Here is a 22934-nt window from a genome sequence, read left to right on the forward strand (position 1 = left end):
CATTGATAAGATTTTTATAAAGTTACATTGAAAAGATTTTTATAAAGTTATATTGAAAAAATGGTAGTTTGCTTTACAAATAGTTAAGTTTGGTTTGCTAATGATACAAGTTTATAATCTTCGCTATATAGATTTTTCTGTCTGATTGATTTTTGAAACATGTTGCATGTTATCAACTTATTCTATGTAACCATTTGATGAGAGAAGTGATTTTTTTAGTTACTGTGTAATTGACATAATCATTCTTTACACGTTGTGTTATTTCACTTCATCTATTATTTCATTTTTACTCACATTTCACTTCATCTATTATTGCATTATTACTCACATATGAAGACCGTTTTTAAATAACCTTTTACTCACCTATGAAGACTATTTTTAAATAGCCCTGAAGTAAAATGGACAACTACTTCATTTTTCCAAGAAGAATGTGAAAATATTGTTACTGTTTCACTATGTCTTCACAAGGTTCATTGTGCATTCAAAACACAGGAAATATTTTTTTAGGGTTTGCCCTTGGATAGTTTTGTACAAGTAGAATAGGAACTTTGTGATGATATTAATTGGATAAATATGAGATTTACCAATTTGTGGAAAAGAAACTTGATGTCAAATTTGTGAAAGTGAAATATGAAAAAAACAAGTCTATGTGCTATCGTTTGTGCATCCATCCATTGTAAAATTAAATACAATTGGACACAGGACCCATGATATTTCATTTTGTAGGAACCCCAATTTATTTATAGGCCTTTTCAATACCTGCAAGTTGCATATGATAATGGCTAATAGCACATACACGTCTTCTTGTCTCTCAACATAAAATTGTACTTCATCTGGTTTTGTTATCTCGACTCTGTGAAAAAAGACTGCAGGCTTTTAATCCCCACGGAATTAATAACAATAGGTATTTCCTAGTAAGTCAAGGGTGATTGCAGAAGGGTCATATAAATGGTGACAGGCTGAAGGGAAAAAGTTGAGCATAAGTTGTGACCAGTCCCAGAAGTGGCTAAACACAGTGGTCGGAAATTTTTAGACATAATAAGATGTAAGCTCGTTGGGAAATTGTTGAGCTTTTATTTTAGATATGATATAGTTATTGCAGCATCATGCATACTCATCATGGCTGGGATTGTTTGGACAACACTGGTATGGAGTAAAAGAGGAGAGTACCGAGGACATTTAGGAACTCTCTCAATTTGAAGAAAGTGGGGTTATTTCTGTGTTTTCAATCCCATATCCACCACACCATCATGGAATTGTAAATAATTAGAATGTGTTTCCAATTGAAACTTCTAATTCTCTATTACATCTGCTTAATTTGCATTCTACGTTCTTTGCTTTGTCTGAGGCTCCGTTTTTCGATTGAGTATTTAATGTGACCCTTGTTATTGCCTTACTTTCCAGTATATTTATTGAGAATCTTGAATTTTGAATGCAGATATGGTTTTTAATTCCCAAAATCTCTTTGTTACATTGTTTGTGCTTATACCCAATCCTTTGGAAAACTTAAATTGTGGTTTCTCCCAAATCAATGACAAGCATCCACCCTCAACTCTGCCCACCTTTCTCTTGGCCACCAGGGATTTTGTATTAGATTGTGGCTTCTCCCAAATCAATGAGGAACCTTGAGACTCAAATCTCGGCCATCAGGCATTTTATATTACAAACGTGCTTATGTAAGAAAACCTAAACTAATATTGGGTTTGATCTTTTTCTCTGTGCAAGACTGCAAGTTTCTTTGTTATGTTGTCTTGACCTGAGAATGTGTCCCCTGAAATCCAAAATCCTGTCAATGTTTACAACTTTCCTGTGCCCCTGAAATCCAAAATCTTGTAGATGTATACAACTTTCAAACCATGATAACCCCGACATTCCTTTTTGTTGACACTTCGCTCTTTCAATTATAATTTTTTTAATGACACAACACTCAAACATATGTTAAAACCAAAAACTATTTTGGACTGCTAATGACAAAGATGCTAAACAGTGAGATATGAGATTTAAATATGGTTCAGGTTTGGCAGAAGATGATGGATATGTCATCCAATTTGATGGTAGTTCTTTCTTTTCTTGTTTATGAATACCATTTTTAGGGCTCTGTTGGACTGCTCAACACCTTTTTATTTGTAGCTCTCTGTGGTGACTGTTGGTAGATCGAATTTAAAAGATGAGTCATGGTGTCAGCAACGGTGGTGGTCAGAGCTCTCTGGGCTACTTGTTTGGCAGTGATGATGAGTCCATGAAAGAAGTGCCCGCCCGTACTAAACCTGTGCAAAACCCAACACCTTTGGTCAATGAAGCTCCACAGAAACCAAAGGAAGTTTCTTCTAAATATCCAGAAAATGGAAGTGAGGAATATACACAGTATTCACGAGCCACATTATCTCTGAAATTCAAGAGCACTGAAAAGAGGGCACTTCTTCCAAAACCTTCTTTTGTGGCTGCAGTACAGCGTCTGAAAATTTGGTGGTTAAAGCTTGTAACCTTCCTCACTTGGATCAAGTCATAGGCATGGCTTCCTGCTCCATATCGGATACTTTTGAAATGTCCTCGGAACTATGTTGGCCAACCCCAAATTGGCTAACCTTATTGAATTCCATATCTCTTGCAAAATCCAAACCATGACCATCAACCAAATATTGATGTTTCAGCAAACTAGGTTTGTCACATCAATATGTATGAGCACAGTAGTGGGAAAACAAGGATTGATTTTTTTTTCCTAAATCTGGATGCATATACTTGTGAAATTTGTGATCTTCTAATAGCTAGGTAGCATATGCAAGAAAATTGAGAGATCCACCCATATCATTATTCTCCTGCCTTGCAGTCTTTCGACTGCCTGAACCAAGATTGGATCTACTTAAATTCGATCGACTTATACTTTTGTTATCATATATATGAATACTTGTATCATAAAACTGAGTGTTTGCAGGAAGTTGCATAGATTTCAGGGAGCCCATCCATTAAAAACTAAGGGAAGTGGAATGGGTACTCAGTAAAGAGATAATTTTGATAAATAACATCTCACACGTTGAAGGTCGAGATGGAAAGAGAGATTAGCGTTTACCTCAAGGGAATGTAAATATATAACAAATGTTGTAGGCCTCCCAAATTGGCCTGTAAAAGATGTGGGTTCTTGATCGAAGAATCCATTTGTGGAGAAGAATGAGAATTAATGACTTATTGTCAAGTTGGGGAAAACATCCATTTTGCAAAGCTGATAAAGTAGAATACTACTTAATCCATTTCCTGACTTGAAGTCTGATGTCGGTGTCAATCATATTTGAAAATGAAGAATATATCTTGTTGTCTATAGCTATGGCATCCCTAGAGGCCTTGATATTGTCTTATTGAACTCACAATTGTATTTAATTGATGAATTTGGCTGCAAGCAGAGTATTCATGTCTAGAAACTTGTTTAGAAACATCGGAATTGGGTTGATCTTCGAATTGACCAAAATGTCAAGTTCAGGTAACCATTATTGTTATACAAGTTGTAGACTAAGAACACGAATGACATGGGGAAAAGCAGGAATATGAAAATAAAAAAGAAGACCCCTCATGTCTACAAGTTGTAGACTAAGAACATGAATGACATGGGGAAAAGCAGGAATATGAAAATAAAAAAAGAAGATCCCTCATGTCTACCTATGAAAGGTCTCAAACACCATGCCCATATTTGTAAGTATTTATTTGAGTTTAAATTTGTGTTGTAGCTAAAGCAGTTTAATATATACTTGTGCTTTCAATAGTCCTAGAAAATCAAGGGAGAAGTAGGGTTCCATCTTGTTTAAAATAATTATTTTTAAGAAACAATGCCCTCCTATTGTGGATCTATAAACTTTGCTAAAAAATGATAAGGACTAGGCATGAAAGTTATATGTGCCAGGGTACATGTAGGACTTAGCATGGTTGCCACATGTGCCAGGGTACTGTTCTTGTAGCCAAATGGATTGTGAGGACTAAGGGTAATAGATTGAATTCCAATAGTGTGAAGAACCAAGAAGTGCTATATATATTGCATTGATGGAAGACTTTAGGTGTTTTTTTTTGTCTTTTTGACATTTCCAAGAAATATATTAGAAGAAAAACTAAAAAATATTAGAATGTACACATTTTACTATGCTTTTTTGTTTCTTTATTTATACAAATTTCTTCCATTTATACTCGTGGGAATTTTATTTAATACTCCTAGGGATTCTATTTAAAGTATTTCACAAAGTTGGGAAACAATTAAACATAATTCTCATAAAAATGTTCTTTCTGACTCGATGATGCTTGCAAAGTTTTCGATCAAATGCCAGAATGAGATGTCTGTTCTTGGACTACCATGATTGCAGCTTATGTGAGGCATGGACCTGATGGGGAGGCACTTATATTGTTTCAATTATTGAAACAGACAAGCCTCCGCCTAATCAATTCACGTTTACCAACCTTATTCTGACATGTACCCAATTGGATTCTATACAAAATACAACTACCCACACTTTAAACAGTGACTGTGTTCTCAAATGCCCAAATAACTGCTAAATGCCCAAAAGTGAACAATGATCACAAATTACAATTATCATCTTCTTATGCAGCCATGGTCTTAAATACCCAAATAGTTGCTCTTAAATGTTCAAAAGTGCAAAGCGTTTGTAGCGTCACTATCAATGAAGGAAGAAAGTGATGAGATAGTTATCCCCAGAGCATGTGACCAAGCTATTCGAATCTTCCATCAAGTCTAATAGGGAAAATTAGGTGTTCTTATCACCATTACGAGATGCATTGTGGAGTGGGGATATATTCCCATATTCTGCCACTGTTTCCAACTATGTGTTGAAATTTCAGCATGTATTTAGTGTGGTTTTCTAGATTTAAGAAATATTTGAAATGTCAATTCAATTTTCCTCTTCTGGCTGATTTTTAATGAATGATTGAACATTTATGTAACTCATCTGGCTTGTTTTTAATGGAAGATTAAATGTTTATGCATCTCTGATTTTCTTGTTGCTTAGGACCTCTACCTGGAGATTGAAAACTCCGTTGGTCACATGAGTACAACGATGAGTAATCGTTTTCTTTCTAACTGATTCTACAAATTAGTGTTTAGATTCCAACAAGCTGAGCACATTTAAATATGGGTCTAATGAGCACATTAAATCATGAAGGTTTTCAAGGCTACCAGATTCTTACTCCATAGTTTCAAGCTTTCTCCCACTTAACGACCTTTAAAGTATCCCAAGTGAAATCGGGATCATCCCAACCAAAATGTCCATATGCAGTTTTTTTTGGAACCTCATATTGTATCCCCATTTTAGGTGACAATTGATAGAAATCATGCCAGGGCGGAAGTGAAAATTTTCCTTGATCAACTACAGGATTTCAGTATCTAGAATATTTCCAGTTCCATATGTGTCAAAAAACACAGAGAGTGGCACAGGCACAGCAATGGCATATGAAACTTGCAAAAGGCAGCGACATGCTAGCCTGGCAGCAACAACACTCTTGGCAACTTATCTAACAATGTTGCCACCACTATGGTCCACCTTGGTGAGATCCTTTCCAGAAAAGGATCCTCCACCATGAGCAACCCAACCACCATATGTATCAATAATAATTTTCCTCCCAGTGAGTCCAACATCCCCATCGAGTCCTCCAATTGCAAAATGGCTCCCAGATGGGTTGAAATGGAATATTGTATTTTCATCTAAATATTGAGAAGGAACAATGAGATTAATGACATGCTCCTTGAGATTAGCTACAATCTGATCATTGGTAACTGTTTCATCATGTTGAGTAGAGATGAGAACATCGTGAACTCTTAACGGTTCCATTTCCCCTCCCTCATTTTTATACTCAAGAATAACTTGGGTCTTTCCATCCGGTCTCCACCAAGGGTAGGTTCCATTAACTCTTACTTCACTCAGACGTGCTCCCAACTTTGTTGCTAGCACATGATTGATAGGCATCAACTCCGAGGTCTCATCTGTAGCATGCCCAAACATGTGGCCCTGATCTCTTGCACCAATCTCTTCAAGATTCTTAGTAAGATGGCCATGGACACCATGTGCAATGTCAGGGATTTGTTGTTCAATGTTCACCAGGACCTTGCAATTATCTACATCCAAGCCAACCCTCGTTGACACGAATTCAATTCCTCTACAGGTGTCCCTCACTATCTTCTCATAGTCTATATTAGCTTTAGTTTTTATTTCTCCAAATATCATAACCATATTTTTCTTTGTGCAGGCCTCTCATGCAACCTTGCTTTCAGGATCTTGCTCCAAGAAAGCATCCAAGATGGCTTACGAAACCTGATCACAAAGCTTGTCAGGGTGTCCCTCATTGACAGACTCTGATGTGAAGGGAAAGGTGTCCATCTAAAAAATACAGACACATAAAAATATCAGCAGGAAAGAAAAAATATGACCAAACACTTGGCTTAACATGCAAGAATCGCCATTTAATATAAACTATTAAACGACACATAGTTAGCCAGAAAACCGAATTGATTGTGGAATGAGAACAACTAGTATTACAGAAGTGTGTATGAAAAATATTTTATGCAATATATTGATTCCATGGATATCCTTCTTATCACTAGAAAATATTACCCGGGACAAAAATTCCTATGGAGAAGTTTTTGTAGGGCAAAAAATTGGAGGATACCACGATTAACTACAATTCCAAATGAAACTTACGGAAAAAAATATTCATTCTTTGGGTAAATCTTTGGCCAAAGCCCAACCAGTCCATCACCATTTCAATGCAGCTTGATTTTTAATATATTGTCCGTGATAAGGATGCAAGAACAAAAGATGCGTTGATAAAGGGGTTTTGAATTGGATATTTTTCTTGGGAGATATGAAACTAGGTCTAAGCAGGGTTATAAAGGAATTAATTGGCTTCAACAACTTGTCCATAGGAGGCAAGGTGAAAGTAGTTGATAAAGGGGTTTTGAATTGGATATTTTTCTTGGGAGATATGAAACTAGGTCTAAGCAGGGTTATAAAGGAATTAATTGGCTTCAACAACTTGTCCATAGCAGGCAAGGTGAAAGTAGTTAATTATGAGTTAATTGGCATAGATATATGTTGTTAAGTATGTCAATACCCCTCCAAAGGTGTTTATAATAGAGTCACCTATCTTATAAGATGATTCCTTTGGACAAAGAAGGATGGATACAAAGTATCCTTGGGAAGAACTAAGGAAAGTATGTCAGCAATGTTTTTTTCAAACGTGAGAATAGTTAGTTGAAAGTGTTGTCATCCAATTCTAGGCTTTACTGTTGAGAACAAATACAAAGTATTTTATTTTATTTACATAAATCACCCCATTTGTGGCCCAACAAGTTGTATACCCCAAAGACATGTCGGTTCAGGGATTCTTAGAGTCTATACTGTAATGCACTGAGAATGTATAATGGGCTAGATGTGGTCAACTATGACATATTTACAGATCTAAATTTAATTAATGTAGAAAAAACAATATCCAATGTGCTAACCTTTCGAATAAATAGAAGCAACCAAGGAAACCTAAATAAAAACCTAGCCGCAAGGGAAGCAGCTTGAGGGATTAAAAAACAAGGACAATTGGGGAAAAGTGTAAAAATAAATTATTTGTGATGTATTGGATAGAGAAGAATATGTTTTAGTGGATTGGAAACCGTTGAAACCTCATATAAAATATGACGTCCCTGAAAACCTTCACCAAAATGAGCTCAAATGTTTAAAAATATTAAGTATTCATATGATTAGTTCGTGTCCGGAAAAGGGGAAAATAATAAAAAAAATGTTTGAGATCTCCGTTGAAATGGTATCTTATCTTAAGACAAAGATAGAAACAAAGGATCACTCTCTGCTTTTATAGTCATCACTTGTAGCATGAGTTCAATGAATATGGATGGAATTTGTACCTATCGATGTAATTTGTACTTACTGACAAGAAATGAGGAAGGGGTCCCTCTTTTAGAAGTAGGATTTCCTCCAATATCTCCACTCTAGCCATTCTTTGCACCTCCTTCAGAATCGAACTCATGCAACGGGGATTTGAAGAAATGCTCTTTTGAATTTAATGTCTGCTGAAGCTCTAGCAACAGTGAAAAGAGTGGTGGAAGAATTCACGGAGCAAGAATATGAACAGAGCTATGAAGGGAGCAGCCTCTAACAGTTTAAGGGTTGAAGAGAATGGAGGTATAGGTCAAGGGTGGCCAATAAATGCAGCCGGGAACAATGGGATATATGGAATTCAATTCGAAGAAGGACCTGATACAAAGGGTACAAACGTCATTCTCAAACCACGGGACAAATGTCAGCTTAGAAGCGAAAGGGTAAGCTAGAAGAATGGTTGGCCTAACCATTATCAAGAATGAAATGCCTATGGGCATCAAGAATGAAATGCCTATGGGCATAAATATATTAGATTTATAAATTTATATATATGTTTCAAAATATTATATTAAATATTTAAAAAAATTTAAGCAGTTTTATTTTGGAGTTGATGGCTAAGTGGACAACCTAATTTTTATATCTTCGATTTAGTTTTAAATCATTGTGAATTGTTACAACTTCTTGAGAATTAATTTTATAGTTTGATACTTGTTATAGTATTTATAAATGACTGTAACCTTTGATGAGGTCTTATAGTTGTTTTAAATGATGGTAAACGTTTAAAAAGAAAAAATATTATGGAATCTATAAAATAAAATATTAAATTAAAAATAATAATAATAAAATATAACGCCAATTTAATTAATAGAATTATCTATAAACATTTTTTATAAATAAATCTAACCAATAATTATTAATTAACCTATAAAAATTTAATTAATAAAAATATAATTAAAATTAAAACTATTTCTATACATTAAAAAAATAAATCATATTCAAATTTAATTAATAAACATATAAAAATTTAATACTTATTATTTATTATATATATAATTAATTAATTAATTTAATAAATTTTAAATTAAAAATAAAAATTAATTTAATATTTTATATCTAAATTAATTTATTTAACACAAGATTTAAAAAATATAAATTTCTAAAACATAAAAGAAAGAATAAATTTCTAGTTCTCAAACCATGATTTACGCTTCATTAAAAACACACTCAACCCATGATTTGTTTTCATTAGAAGTATTCTCAATATTCTAATTTTTATAAATTAAGATATTAATTTTATTTTTATTTATTCTTCATTAAAAATATTCTCGATATTCTTATTTTTTTAAATTAAGGTATTAATTTTATTTTTAATATTTAATATAGTTTTAGGTCACTTCGACACCATTCATGCTCAAGGTTGGTAAATTATATTATTAAAAAATTTGTTGGTGCCTAATCACACCTGTATCCCCTTTAAATTTTAAAAGATTTTGATTGGCTTATACATTATGACATGGAAATTCAATGTTAACATTTTAGAAACAAATTTCCTCTAATTGACATTTCATCGTGAATCCTAGGTGGTTTAAAAAAATATGGAAGTGGAACCTACCACTAAAATTAAAGTGTTTTGGTTGGTTGGCAAGGCAAGATAAGATCTTAATGTGAGACAACCTTTGTAGGAGGGGTTTCAAGGGTCTAGAGAGGTATTTTAAGTGAGTCGGCATATGAGGATGTACATCACCTATTTCTACTTTGTCCCTCTACGTGCTCCATTTGGTCTAGTGTTTTGGATATCTTAGAGATATCTACAAACTGGAACACCACCTCATTTGATGCATGTCTTTGGGATTTGGTTTAGTGTTTTGGATATCCTAGAGATATCTGCAAACTAGAACACCACCTCCTTGGATGCATGTCTTCGGGATTGGTTCTCAAGATCTAAGGCTCTGCGCACACTACCTTTTTACATTATTTGGGGTAATTGGAGATGTAGAAATGCAAGAATATTTGAGGAAACTCCTTTGGACATCAAGAGGACATGCATAGAGATTGTTGCTTACTACAATGAAATCGAGCTTGTAAAGGAAAAGAGGTATGTGAGATGTATAGAACTCGCAAATATTTGGTGTAGGTTTCTTGTGGGGTTCTTCGATGTGGCGACCAACAATGATAGTTGTCGGAGTGGGGCTTATATTATATTAAATCCTGACAATTATTTCAATTTTCTTGGAACGGTGGGTCGGTTTCTAATACCTGTGTGGAGATTATTTCCCTTTGAAGGGTTCTATTTTGTGCAAAGTGGCTATCCATTGAGAAAATGGACGTTTACGATGACCCGGAAGTGGTCATAGATTGGATTATGAAGTCATCATCTTTTAATGCTCCATTGCTCATTAATTAGATGAAGAGAATTAAAATATTGTTGGGTTGTTTTAATGGACTAACTTTTTCTCATGTATATAGGGAGCATAATGTTGCAGCTAATGCATTATTAAAGCAGGGACACACCAATCAACCTAGATAGTTTATTTACAAATCTTACTCCAATGACAATTTCCACAAGTCGGGGAAAATCCATATTTCTTAGTCACTCTTGCTACTAATATGGTTTCTCGGTTTTCTTCCTTGCTTATTGTTTTTTGAAAATAATTCGTGATGAGGGGATCAACTTATTGTTTTTTGAAAATAATGCATGATGGGGGGAACATAATTTCTAATATTTGGATGGGCATCATATAGTGACAAATTTCAATCTGATATGGGCACTATTTCTTTTTTGTGAATATTGGCCTAAGGTAGTTTTGTTGCGTTGATGAACACTAGCACAAGATGTGATAAGATTTTTTGTGGTCATGATACCTAGATTGTTATAGTGAATATCCAATCATATGCTATATGTAACAAATTTTTTATTAATATAAAGTTGTTGGGTTTTTCTTCTTTGAAAAAACGCTTCAACTCCCTGATGTGAAAAACATTGAAAATGTCCAACATGAATTTGGTGTCTATCTTTATTTTTGGCATCTACCACTAATTGAGTCACTTGAGAAACCATAAGTTTAAGTGGTGATGCATTTTTGTTTCCTATTTAGATTATGTAAAATAAATATCTATTTTTTATGTATTTATAAGTATATTATTTAAGGTATACATGTCTTTATCATTGTGAACATTATGTAATATTAGCTAGGAGAAATGGAAAACATGACTTTTAATGATTATCTTGTGATAAGTATGTGGAAAAAATAATATTTTTTTAGTTCATTAAAAATAATCAAATATATTATTTTTCAAAAGTGTAAATCTATTATAGTATTATTTAACTCATATTTATTTTAAAAAGAGTTAAATTTATATAAAAGACTAAAATAACACCAAAATGTTATATTTATATTACTAGAAAAAAGTTCACTTGCCTCTTTATGGGAGAACTTACAATAGAGCAAATCCTCAACTACAAGTAACTTCAGAAGCCTTATTTTACATTTCTTGATCAGTAACTTCAGAAGCCTTATTTTACATTTCTTCATACTCAGCTTTAAATAGAGAAATTTCTAATTTAAATTAGTAAAATTGCTATAAATATTAAATTTAAATTGCTTGAAATCTCATAAATTTAGTTATTTTTTTTTGTAAGTTATATTAAATCTTAATTAATTGGGGTGAGAGGAGCTCCACAACTCAATATGATAATTTAAATTAACAAATTAACAAATAGTAATAACAAAAGAAATTAATGTCGACCATAATTACCATAGATCAATTTACACCTTAGTCTTATATAAATTTATATATAGATATAAAGTAACTGAAAGTAAAAGAAAAATAATTTAGCTTTTATTATGAGGAAGAAATGTAATGAGTAAAAAGTTATAATCTACTTTTTACTACAAGGAAGAAATGTAATTTTTCCGCATGACAAGAAATAGTCGAAGAAATCTAATGAGTAAAATGAATCATTCTACGTCCCATTTATATGTAATATTTAAAACCAAAAAATATTTATGACAAAAAATATTTTACTCTCAACCATAAGTAAAATATTTCAATGTCCATATTAAATAACATAATTTTATATATACTTTATATAGAGAAAAATAATGTAATTTAAATTGATTTTTTTCTTATATTTTTAGTTTAGTGAGAAAGATTGAGAGAATTCTAATTTCATTAAGAGGTGTTTTCTAATTCAATGTATGAGGGATATTTGTAAATTTTTCAATGTTTATTATGGATTTGATATGTAATATTATATATATATATATAGGAACAAAATATGAGGAGACATATTTTAACATTTTAATGTGGAGACAGTAAATTACTCTAACAAATGTTAGCATCTCAAGAGATTTTTTATCCCTCTCGGTGCTTTGTAGATCCACAGTTAAAGATGGATCTAAGCGGCTTATAAAAAGTTATGACTTAAGTCTTTTAAATTTAACAATATAGTGAATTTTATAAACCAATATTGAATTAGTTAAATTACATTTTTGAATAATTCATTATGAATAATATTTTATATTAAAAATTGAATGAGTTACACATTTTCACATTATTAAGAACTATCTAAATTATTTTACCTTTAATTATTTTTTCATTTGAGTGTTCATTTGGAACACTCAGGTTCATTTGCAACACTGGCATTCCAAACTTTGCCAATTGAAACAGTTGACAGTGTTGGAAATAAGGAAATGTGGAATACACTATTTGCCGGAAAATCTGAGGATGAACAATCTCAACATGCTAAATGTATCAGATTGTCCATTGCGACAACTGCCATTTGGGTGGCGTTGGGGAAGAGCGTTAAGGAACGACAATTTCATGTGTGGACTCACCTTCTTAACCCTCACGAACATAGAATTAATGGAGGTATCATTTTCTAAAGGTTCTTGTCCCAACCTTCAACACCTATACATTGCCAGTTGTAAATATGTGGAGGAGGTTGAAAGATTGCCATCCACATTGACATCACTAAAGGTGATTGGCTGTGAGAAGCTGAAGGTCATACAAGGATTGGCACAGCTCACACGGCTTCGAATGCTATATGTTAACCAATGCCATGAATTAGGGGAGTTGCCCGATGTTCAACAGTTAATGTCACTGAAAAATCTTACTATTAGTGGCTGTAGAAAATTACAGGCTGCTCGGGAAGTTCTCGACCAGCTGGGTCAACGATTGAAGGAAGGCCTATCCTGGACTAAGGAAGACTAGCTGGGTCAACGATGGAAGGAAGGCCCATCCTGGATTTGGATTAAGGAAGACCAGCCGGGTCAACGACTGAAGGAAGGCCTATCCAATTAAGTGAGATTAGCGGGTTGATTATAAATTTATGTATATTTATTAGGGATATACCTACATTGATAACATTGATAAGATTTTTATGAAGTTATATTGAAAAAATGGTTTACAAATAATTAAGTTGGTTCAAGTTTATAATCTTGGCTATATAGATTTATATTTCTGATTTTTGAAACATGTTGCATGTTATCAACTTATTCTATCTAACCATTTGATGATATTTTTGAAAGGTGAATTTTTTTAGTTACTGTGTAATTGACAGAATCATTTTTTACACATTATGTTATTTCACTTCATCTATTATTTCATTTTTACTCACATTTCACTTCATCTATTATTGCATTATTACTCACATATGAAGACCATTTTTAAATAACCTTTAAGTAATATGGACAACTACTTCATTTTTTCAAGAAGAATGTGAAAATACTGTTATTGTTTCACTATGTCTTCACAAGGTTCATTGTGCATTCAAAACAAACACAGGAAATATTTTTTTAGGGTGTGCGCTTGGATAGTTTTGTACAAGTAGAATAGGAACTTTGTGATGATATTAATTGGATAAATATCAAATTTATCAATTTGTAGAAAAGAAACTTGATGTCAAATTTGTGAAAGTGAAATATGAAAAAAACAAGTCTATGTGCTATAGTTTGGGCATCCATGTTTAGTTTTGTACAAGTAGCATAGGAACTTTGTGATGATATTAATTGGATAAATATCAAATTTACCAATTTGTAGAAAAGAAACTTGATGTCAAATTTGTGAAAGTGAAATATGAAAAAAAACAAGTCTATGTGCTATCGTTTGTGCTATAGTTTGGGCATCCATGTTTTACCTTTTTTCCAGTTCTACAGAAGGAGGGCCATTGTAAAATTAAATACAACTGGACACAGGACCCATGATATTTCATTTTGTAGGAAGCCGAATCTATTTATAGGCCTTTTCAATACCTGCAAGCTGCGTATGATAATGGCTAATGGCGCATACACGTCTTCTTGTCTCTCAACATAAAATTGTACTTCATCTGGTTTTGTTATCTCACTCTATGAAAAGAGACTGTAGGCTTTTAATCCCCCTGGAATTAATAACAATAGGTATTTCCTAGTAAGTCAAGGGTGATTGCAGAAGGGTCATATAAATGGTGATAGGCTGAAGGGAAAAGGTTGAGCATAAGTTGTGACCAGTCCCAGAAGTGGCTAAACACAGTGGTCGGAAATTTTTAGACATAATAATAAGCTCGTTTGGAAATTGTTGAGCTTTTATTTTAGATATGATATAGTTATTGCAGCATCATGCATACTCATCATGGCTGGGATTGTTTGGACGACACTGGTATGGAGTAAAAGAGGAGAGTACAGAGGAAATTTAGGAACTCTCTCAATTTGAAGAAAGTGGGGTTATTTCTTTGTTTTCAATCCCATATCCACCACGCCATCATGGAATTGTAAATAATTAGAATGTGTTTCCAATTGAAACTTCTAATTCTCAATTACATCTGCTTAATTTGCATTCTACATTCTTTGCTTTGTGTGAGGCTCCATTTTTCGATTGAGTATTTAATGTGACCTTTGTTATTGCCTTACTTTCCAGTATATTTATCAAGAATCTTGAATTTTGAATGCAGATATGGTTTTTAATTCCCAAATCTCTCTGCTACATTGTTTGTGCTTATACCCAATCCTTTGGCAAACTTAGATTGTGGTTTCTCCCAAATCAATGAGGAGCATCCACCCTCAACTCTGCCCACCTTTCTCTTGGCCACCAGGGATTTTGTATTAGATTGTGGTTTCTCCCAAATCAATGAGGAACCTTGAGACTCAAATCCTGGCATTTTATATTACAAACGTGCTTATGCAAGAAAACCTAAACTAATATTGGGTTTGATCTTTTTCTCTCTGCAAGTTTCTTTGTTATGTTGTCTTGACTTGAGAATGTGTCCCCTGAAATTCAAAATCCTGACAATGTTTACAACTTTCCTGTGCCCCTGAAATCCAAAATCTTGTAGATGTATACAACTTTCAAACTATGATAGCCCCGACTTCCTTTTTGTTGACACTTCGCTCTTTCAATTATATTTTTTTTTAATGACACAACACTCAAACATATGTTAAAACCAAAAACTATTTTGAACTGCTAATGACAAAGATGTTAAACAGTGAGATATGAGATTTAAATATGGTTGAGGTTTGGCAGAAGATGATGGATATGTCATCCAATTTGGTGGTAGTTCTTTCTTTTCTTGTTTATGAATATCATTTTTAGGGCTCTGTTGGACTGCTCAACACCTTTTTATTTGTAGCTCTCTGTGGTGACTGTTGGTAGATCGAATTTAAAAGATGGGTCGTGGTGTCAGCAACGGTGGTGGTCAGAGCTCTCTGGGCTACTTGTTTGGCAGTAGTGATGAGTCCACGAAAGAAGTGCCCGCCCGTACTAAACCCGTGCAAAACCCAACACCTTTGGTCAATGAAGCTCCACAGAAACCAAAGGCAGTTTCTTCTAAATCTCCAGAAAATGCAAGTGAGGAATATACACAGTATTCACGAGCCACATTATCTCTGAAATTCAAGAGCACTAAGAAGTGGGCACTTCTTCCAAAACTTTCTTTTGTGGCTGCAGTACAGAGTCTGAAAATTTGGTGGTAAAAGCTTGTAACCTTCCTCACTTGCATCAAGTCATAGGCATGGCTCCCTGCTCCATATCGGATACTTTTGAAATGTCCTCGGAACTATGTTGGCCAACCCCAAATTGGCTAACCTTATTGAATTCCATATCTCTTGCAGAATCCAAACCATGATCATCAACCAAATATTGATGTTTCAGCAAACTAGGTTTGTCACATCAATATGTATGAGCACAGTAATGGGGAAACAAGGATTGATTTTTTTTTCCTAAATCTGGATGCATATACTTGTGAAATTTGTGATCTTCTAATAGCTAGGTAGCATATGCAAGAAAATTGAGAGATCCACCCATATCATTATTCTCCTGCCTTGCAGTCTTTCGACTGCCTGAACCAAGATTGGATCTACTTAAATTTGATCGACTTATACTTTTGTTATCATATATATGAATACTTGTATCATAAAACTGAGTGTTTGCAGGAAGTTGCATAGATTTCAGGGAGCCCATCTATTAAAAACTAAGGGAAGTGGAATGGGTACTCAGTAAAGAGATAATTTTGATAAATAACATCTCACACGTTGAAGGTCGAGATGGAAAGAGAGATTAGCGTTTACCTCAAGGGAATGTAAATATATAATGAATTCCTTTCCGCCCTTGAATTATCTGTAGGGAACAAATGTTGTAAGCCTCCCAAATTGGCCTGTAAAAGATGTGGGTTCTTGATCGAAGAATCCATTTGTGGAGAAGAATGAGAATTAATGACTTATTGTCAAGTTGGGGAAAACATCCATTTTGCAAAGCTGATAAAGTAGAATACTACTTAATCTATTTCCTGACTTGAAGTATGATGTCGGTGTCAATCATATTTGAAAATGAAGAATATCTCTTGTTGTCTATAGCTATGGCATTCCTAGAGACCTTGATATCGTCTTATTGAACTCACAATTGTATTTAATTGATAAATTTGGCTGCAAGTAGAGTATTCATGTCTATAAACTTGTTTAGAAACATCGGAATTGGGTTGATCTTCGAACGGACCCAAATGTCAAGTTCAGGTAACCATTATTGTTATACAAGTTGTAGATTAAGAACATGAATGACATGGGAAAAGCAGGAATATGAAAATAAAAAAGAAGACCCCTCATGTCTACAAGTTGTAGACTAAGAACATTAATGACACGGGGAAAAGCAGGAATATGAAAATAAAAAAGAAGACCCCTCGTGTCTACCTATGAAAGGTCTCAAACACCATGCCCATATTTGTAAGTATTTATTTGAGTTTAGATTTGTGTTGTAGCTAAGGCGGTTTAATGTATCCTTGTGCTTTCAATAGTCCTAGAAAATCAAGGGAGAAGTAGGGTTCCATCTTCTTTAAAATAATTATTTTTAAGAAACAATGCCCTCCTATTGTGGATCTATAAACTTTGCTAAAAAAAATGATATGGACTAGGCATGAAAGTTATATGTGCCAAGGTACATGTAGGACTTAGCATAGTTGCTACATGTGCTAGGGTACTGTTCTTGTAGCCAAATCGATTGTGAGGACTAAGGGTAATAGATTGAATTCCAATAGTGCGAAGAACCAAGATGTGCTATATATATTTCATTGATGGAAGACTTTAGGTGTTTTTTTTTGTCTTTTTGACATTTCCAGGAAATATATTAGAAGAAAAACAAAAAAAAAATATTATAATGTACACATTTTACTATGCTTTTTTGTTTCAGCTAAGGCGGTTTAATGTATACTTGTGCTTTCAATAGTCCTAGAAAATCAAGGGAGAAGTAGGGTTCCATCTTCTTTAAAATAATTATTTTTAAGAAACAATGCCCTCCTATTGTGGATCTATAAACTTTGCTAAAAAAAATGATATGGACTAGGCATGAAAGTTATATGTGCCAAGGTACATGTAGGACTTAGCATAGTTGCTACATGTGCCACGGTACTGTTCTTGTAGCCAAATCGATTGTGAGGACTAAGGGTAATAGATTGAATTCCAATAGTGCGAAGAACCAAGATGTGCTATATATATTTCATTGATGGAAGACTTTAGGTGTTTTTTTTGGTCTTTTTGACATTTCCAAGAAATATATTAGAAGAAAAACAAAAAAATATATTATAATGTACACATTTTACTATGCTTTTTTGTTTCTTTATTTATATAAAGTTCTTCCATTTATACTCGTGGGAATTATATTTAATACTCCTAGGGATTCTATTTAAGGTCTTTCACAAAGTTGGGAAACAATTAAACATAATTCTCATAAAAACGTTCTTTCTGTTCAACCCTTCTAAGAAAGGGTTGATATGGAAATATACTGAATGATGCTTGCAAAGTTTTCGATCAAATGCCAGAATGAGATGTTTGTTCTTGGACTACCATGATTGCAGCTTATGCAAGGCATGGACCTGATGGGGAGGTATTTATATTGTTTCAATTATTGAAATAGACAGGCATCCAACCTAATCAATTCACGTTTACCAACCTTATTCTGACGTGTACCCAATTGGATTCTATACAAAATACAACTACCCACACTTTAAACAGCGACTGTGTTCTCAAATGCCCAAATAACTACTCTGTAAATGCCCAAAAGCCCAAAAGTGAGCAATGATCACAAATTACAATTATCATCTTCTAAAGCAGCCATGGTCTTAAATACCCAAATAGTTGCTCTTAAATGTTCAAAAGTGCAAAGCGTTTGTAGCGTCACTATCAATGAAGGAAGAAAGTGATGAGATAGTTATCCCCAGAGCATGTGACCAAGCTATTCGAATCTTCCATCAAGTCTAAGAGGGAAAATTAGGTGTTCTCATCACCATTACGAGATGCATTGTGGAGTGGGGATATATTCCCATCTTCTGCTACTATTTCCAACTATGTGTTGAAATTTCAACATGTATTTAGTGTGGTTTTCTAGATTTAAGAAATATTTGAAATGTCAATTCAATTTTCCTCTTCTGGCTGATTTTTAATGAAAGATTGAACATTTATGTAACTCATCTGGCTTGTTTTTAATGGAAGAGTAAATGTTTATGCAACTCTGATTTTCTTGTTGCTTTGGACCTCCACCTGGAGATTGAAAACTTCGTTGTTCATATGAGTACAACGATGTGTAATCGTTTTCTTTCTAACTGATTCTACAAATTAGTGTTTAGAGTCCAACAAGCTGAGCACATTTAAATATGGGTCTAATGAGCACATTAAATCATGAAGGGTTTCAAGGCTACCAGATTCTTACTCCACAGTTTCAAGCTTTCTCCCACTTAACGACCTTTAAAGTATCCCAAGTGAAATCGGGATCATCCCAACCAAAATGTCCATATGCAGTTGTCTCTTGGAACCTCATATTGTATCCCCATTTTAGGTGACGATTGTTGGAAATCATGCCAGGGCAGAAGTGAAAATTTTCCTTGATCAACTGCAGGATTTCAGTATCTAGAATATTTCCAGTTCCATATGTGTCAAAAAAACATAGAGAGTGGCTCAGGCACACCAATGGCATATGAAACTTGCAAAAGGCAGCGACATGCTAGCTTGGCAGCAACAACACTCTTGGCAACTTATCTAACATTGTAGCCACCACTATGGTCCACCTTGGTGAGATCCTTTCCAGAAAAGGATCCTCCACCATGAGCAACCCAACCACCATATGTATCAATAATAATTTTCCTCCCAGTGAGTCCAACATCCCCATCGAGTCCTCCAATTGCAAAATGGCTCCCAGATGGGTTGAAATGGAATATTGTATTTTCATCTAAATATTGAGAAGGAACAACGAGATTAATGACATGCTCCTTAAGATTAGCTACAATCTAATCATTGGTAACTGTTTCATCATGTTGAGTAGAGATGAGAACATCATGAACTCTTAACGGTTCCATTTCCCCTCCCTCATTTTTATACTCAACAATAACTTGGGTCTTTCCATCCGGTCTCCACCAAGGGTAGGTTCCATTAATTCTTACTTCACTCATACGTGCTCCCAACTTTGTTGCTAGCACATGATTGAGAGGCATCAACTTCGGGGTCTCATCTGTAGCATGCCTAAACATGTGGCCCTGATCTCTTGCACCAATCTCTTCAAGATTCTTAGTAAGATGGCCATGGACACCATGTGCAATTTCAGGGCTTTGTTGTTCAATGTTCACCAGGACCTTGCAATTATCTACATCCCAGCCAACCCCCGTTGACAGGAATTCAATTCCTCTACAGGTGTCCCTCACTATCTTCTCATAGTCTATATTAGCTTTAGTTTTTATTTCTCCAAATATCATAACCATATTTTTCTTTGTGCGGGCCTCTCATGCAACCTTGCTTTTAGGATCTTGCTCCAAGCAAGCATCCAAGATGGCTTACGAAACCTGATCACAAAGCTTGTCAGGGTGTCCCTCATTGACAGACTCTGATGTTAAGAGAAAGGTGTCCATCTAAAAAATACAGACACATAAAAATATCAGCAAGAAAGAAAAAATATGACCAAACATTTGGCTTAACATGCAAGAATCACCATTTAATATAAACTATTAAACAACACATAGCCAGAAAACCGATAATTGATTATGGAATGAGAACAACTATTATTACAGAAGTGTATATGAAAAATATTTTATGCAATATGTTGATTCCATGGATATCCTTCTTATCACTAGAAAATATTACCAGGGGCAAAAATTCCTATGGAGAAGTTTTTGTAGGCAAAAAAATTGGAGGATACCACGATTAACTACAATTCTAAATGAAACTTACGGAAAAAAATATTCATTCTTTGGGTAAATCTTTGGCCAAAGCCCAACCAGTCCATCACCATTTCAATGCAGCTTGATTCTTCATATATTGTCTGTGATAAGGATGCAAGAACAAAAGATGCGTTGATAAAGGGGTTTTGAATTGGATCTTTTTCTTGGGAGATATGAAACTAGGTCTAAGCAAGGTTATAAAGGAATTAATTGGCTTCAAGAACTTGTCTATAGCAGGCAAGTTGAAAGTAGTTAATTATGAGTTAATTGGCATTGATATATGTTGTTAAGTATGTCTTATAAGATGATTCCTTTGGAAAAAGAAGGATGGATACAAAGTATCCTTGGGAAGAACTAAGGAAAGTATGTCAGCAATGTTTTTTTTCAAACGTGAGAATAGTTAGTTGAAAGTGTTGTCATCCAATTCTAGGCTTTATTGTTGATAACAAATACAAAGTATTTTATTTTATTTACATAAATCACCCCATTTGTGGCCCAACAAGTTGTATACTCCAAAGACATGTCGGTTCAGGGATTCTTAGAGTCTATACTTTAATGCGTTGAGAATGTATAACGGGCTAGATGTCGTAAACTATGACATATTTACAGATCTGAATCTAATTAATGTAGAAAAAACAAGATCCAACGTGCTAACCTTCCGAATAAATAGAAGCAACCTAGGAAACCTAAATAAAAACCTAGCCGCAGTAGAAGCAACTTGAGGGATTAAAAAACAAGGACAATTGGGGAAAAGTGTAAAAATAAATTATTTGTGATGTATTGGACAGAGAAGAATATGTTTCAGTGGGTTGGAAACCGTTGAAACCTCATATAAAATATGATGTCCCGGAAAACCTTCACCAAAATGAGCTCAAATGTTTAAAAATATTAAGTATTCATATGATTATTTCGTGTCCGGAAAAGGGGGAAAATAAAAAAAAAAAAAATTGAGATCTTCGTTGAAATGGTACCTTATCTTAAGACACAGATAGAAACAAAGGATCACTCTCTGCTTTTATAGTCATCACTTGTAGCATGAGTTCAATGAATATGGATGGAATTTGTACCTATCGACGTAATTTGTACATACTGACAAGAAATGAGGAAGGGGTCCCTCTTTTAGAAGTAGGATTTCCTCCAATATCTCCACTCTAGCCATTCTTTGCACCTCCTTCAGAATCGAACTCATGCAACGGGGATTTGAAGAAATGCTTTTTTGAATTTAATGTCTGCTGAAGCTCTAGCAACAGTGAAAAGAGTGGTGGAAGAATTCACGAAGCAACAATATGAACAGAGCTATGAAGGGAGCAGCCTATAATAGTTGAAGGGTTGAAGAGAATGGAGGCATAGGGCGAGGGTGGCCAATAAATGCAGTCGGGAACAATGGGATATATGCGAATAGGAGAAATGACATCATGGAATTCAATTCAAAGAATGACCTGATACAAAGGGCACAAACGCCATTCTCAAACCACGGGACAAATGTCAGCTCAGAAGCGAAAGGGTAATCTAGAAGAATTGTTGGCCTGACCGTTATCAAGAATGAAATGTCTTATGGGCATCAATATATTAGATTTATATATATGTTTCAAAATATTATATTAAATATTTAAAAAAATTTAAGCAGTTTAATTTTGGAGTTGATAGCTAAGTGGACAACCTAATTTTTATGTCTTCGATTTAGTTTTAAATCATTGTGAATTGTTACAACTTCTTGAGCGTTTTTTTTTAAGAAGAAAAAGCGAGATATGGATTATATTATGTATTTGTATATACAGAGCTGATTTGTACAAATAAGCTGGAGGTTCATATGCCTCGGATTTTTCCCTCGAGTCTGAGGGGTGTATGAAGAAGAAACATATTCATTATGGAGCATTGATAACATAGCAAAACCATAGCAATTTTTTTTAGAGAATTCAGCAATACAATAGATCCATAGTAACTGTCCATATAGCAAAACAGAAACCTGCAAAGCAATTATGTGTCAGGCATAGAGAAAGGCTGGATCTCGTATGCACATGAATCTGTTGTAATGACCAGATACCAAATACCGTTAGGAGAGTGCAGTCCTTTTTTTGACAGAGCATCCGCTTGCTCATTTTGGTTGCGTTTAATATGAGCAATAGGAAATGAGACGGAGTTCCATAGAGTTGCGATCCTATTCAGCCATCCTGTGAGGGAATCATTAGATATTTTCTGCCTTCCATTCACATGATCAATTATGGTTTTTGAGTCCCCGTATATTTTTATAGGACCAATATCCATGAAGGAAATGAAGATGAGTAGACCATGCAGGGCCATGGCCTCTGCCTTGTTATTAGTCCCTTTACCACCACTCCAGAAAATGGAAAAATGGAGGTCATTTGAAAAAGCTATGTAAACTCCGCAAGCGCAAA

General features: G+C 34.3%; 2 pseudogenes; both read right to left on the bottom strand.

The window, feature by feature from the left end:
* Positions 1 to 5187: 5187 nt before the first annotated feature.
* Positions 5188 to 6368, bottom strand: LOC149216005 (S-adenosylmethionine synthase 1 pseudogene; annotated as a pseudogene).
* A 12681-nt stretch (positions 6369 to 19049) lies between these two features.
* LOC149216006 (S-adenosylmethionine synthase 1 pseudogene) lies at positions 19050 to 20232 on the bottom strand (annotated as a pseudogene).
* Positions 20233 to 22934: the final 2702 nt, after the last annotated feature.

This window comes from Pinus tabuliformis, chromosome 1_1 (genome assembly GCF_031772625.1).
Source record: "Pinus tabuliformis cultivar Carrire ecotype Pingquan chromosome 1_1, CPIR1, whole genome shotgun sequence".
In the NCBI taxonomy this organism is placed as follows: domain Eukaryota; kingdom Viridiplantae; phylum Streptophyta; class Pinopsida; order Pinales; family Pinaceae; genus Pinus; species Pinus tabuliformis.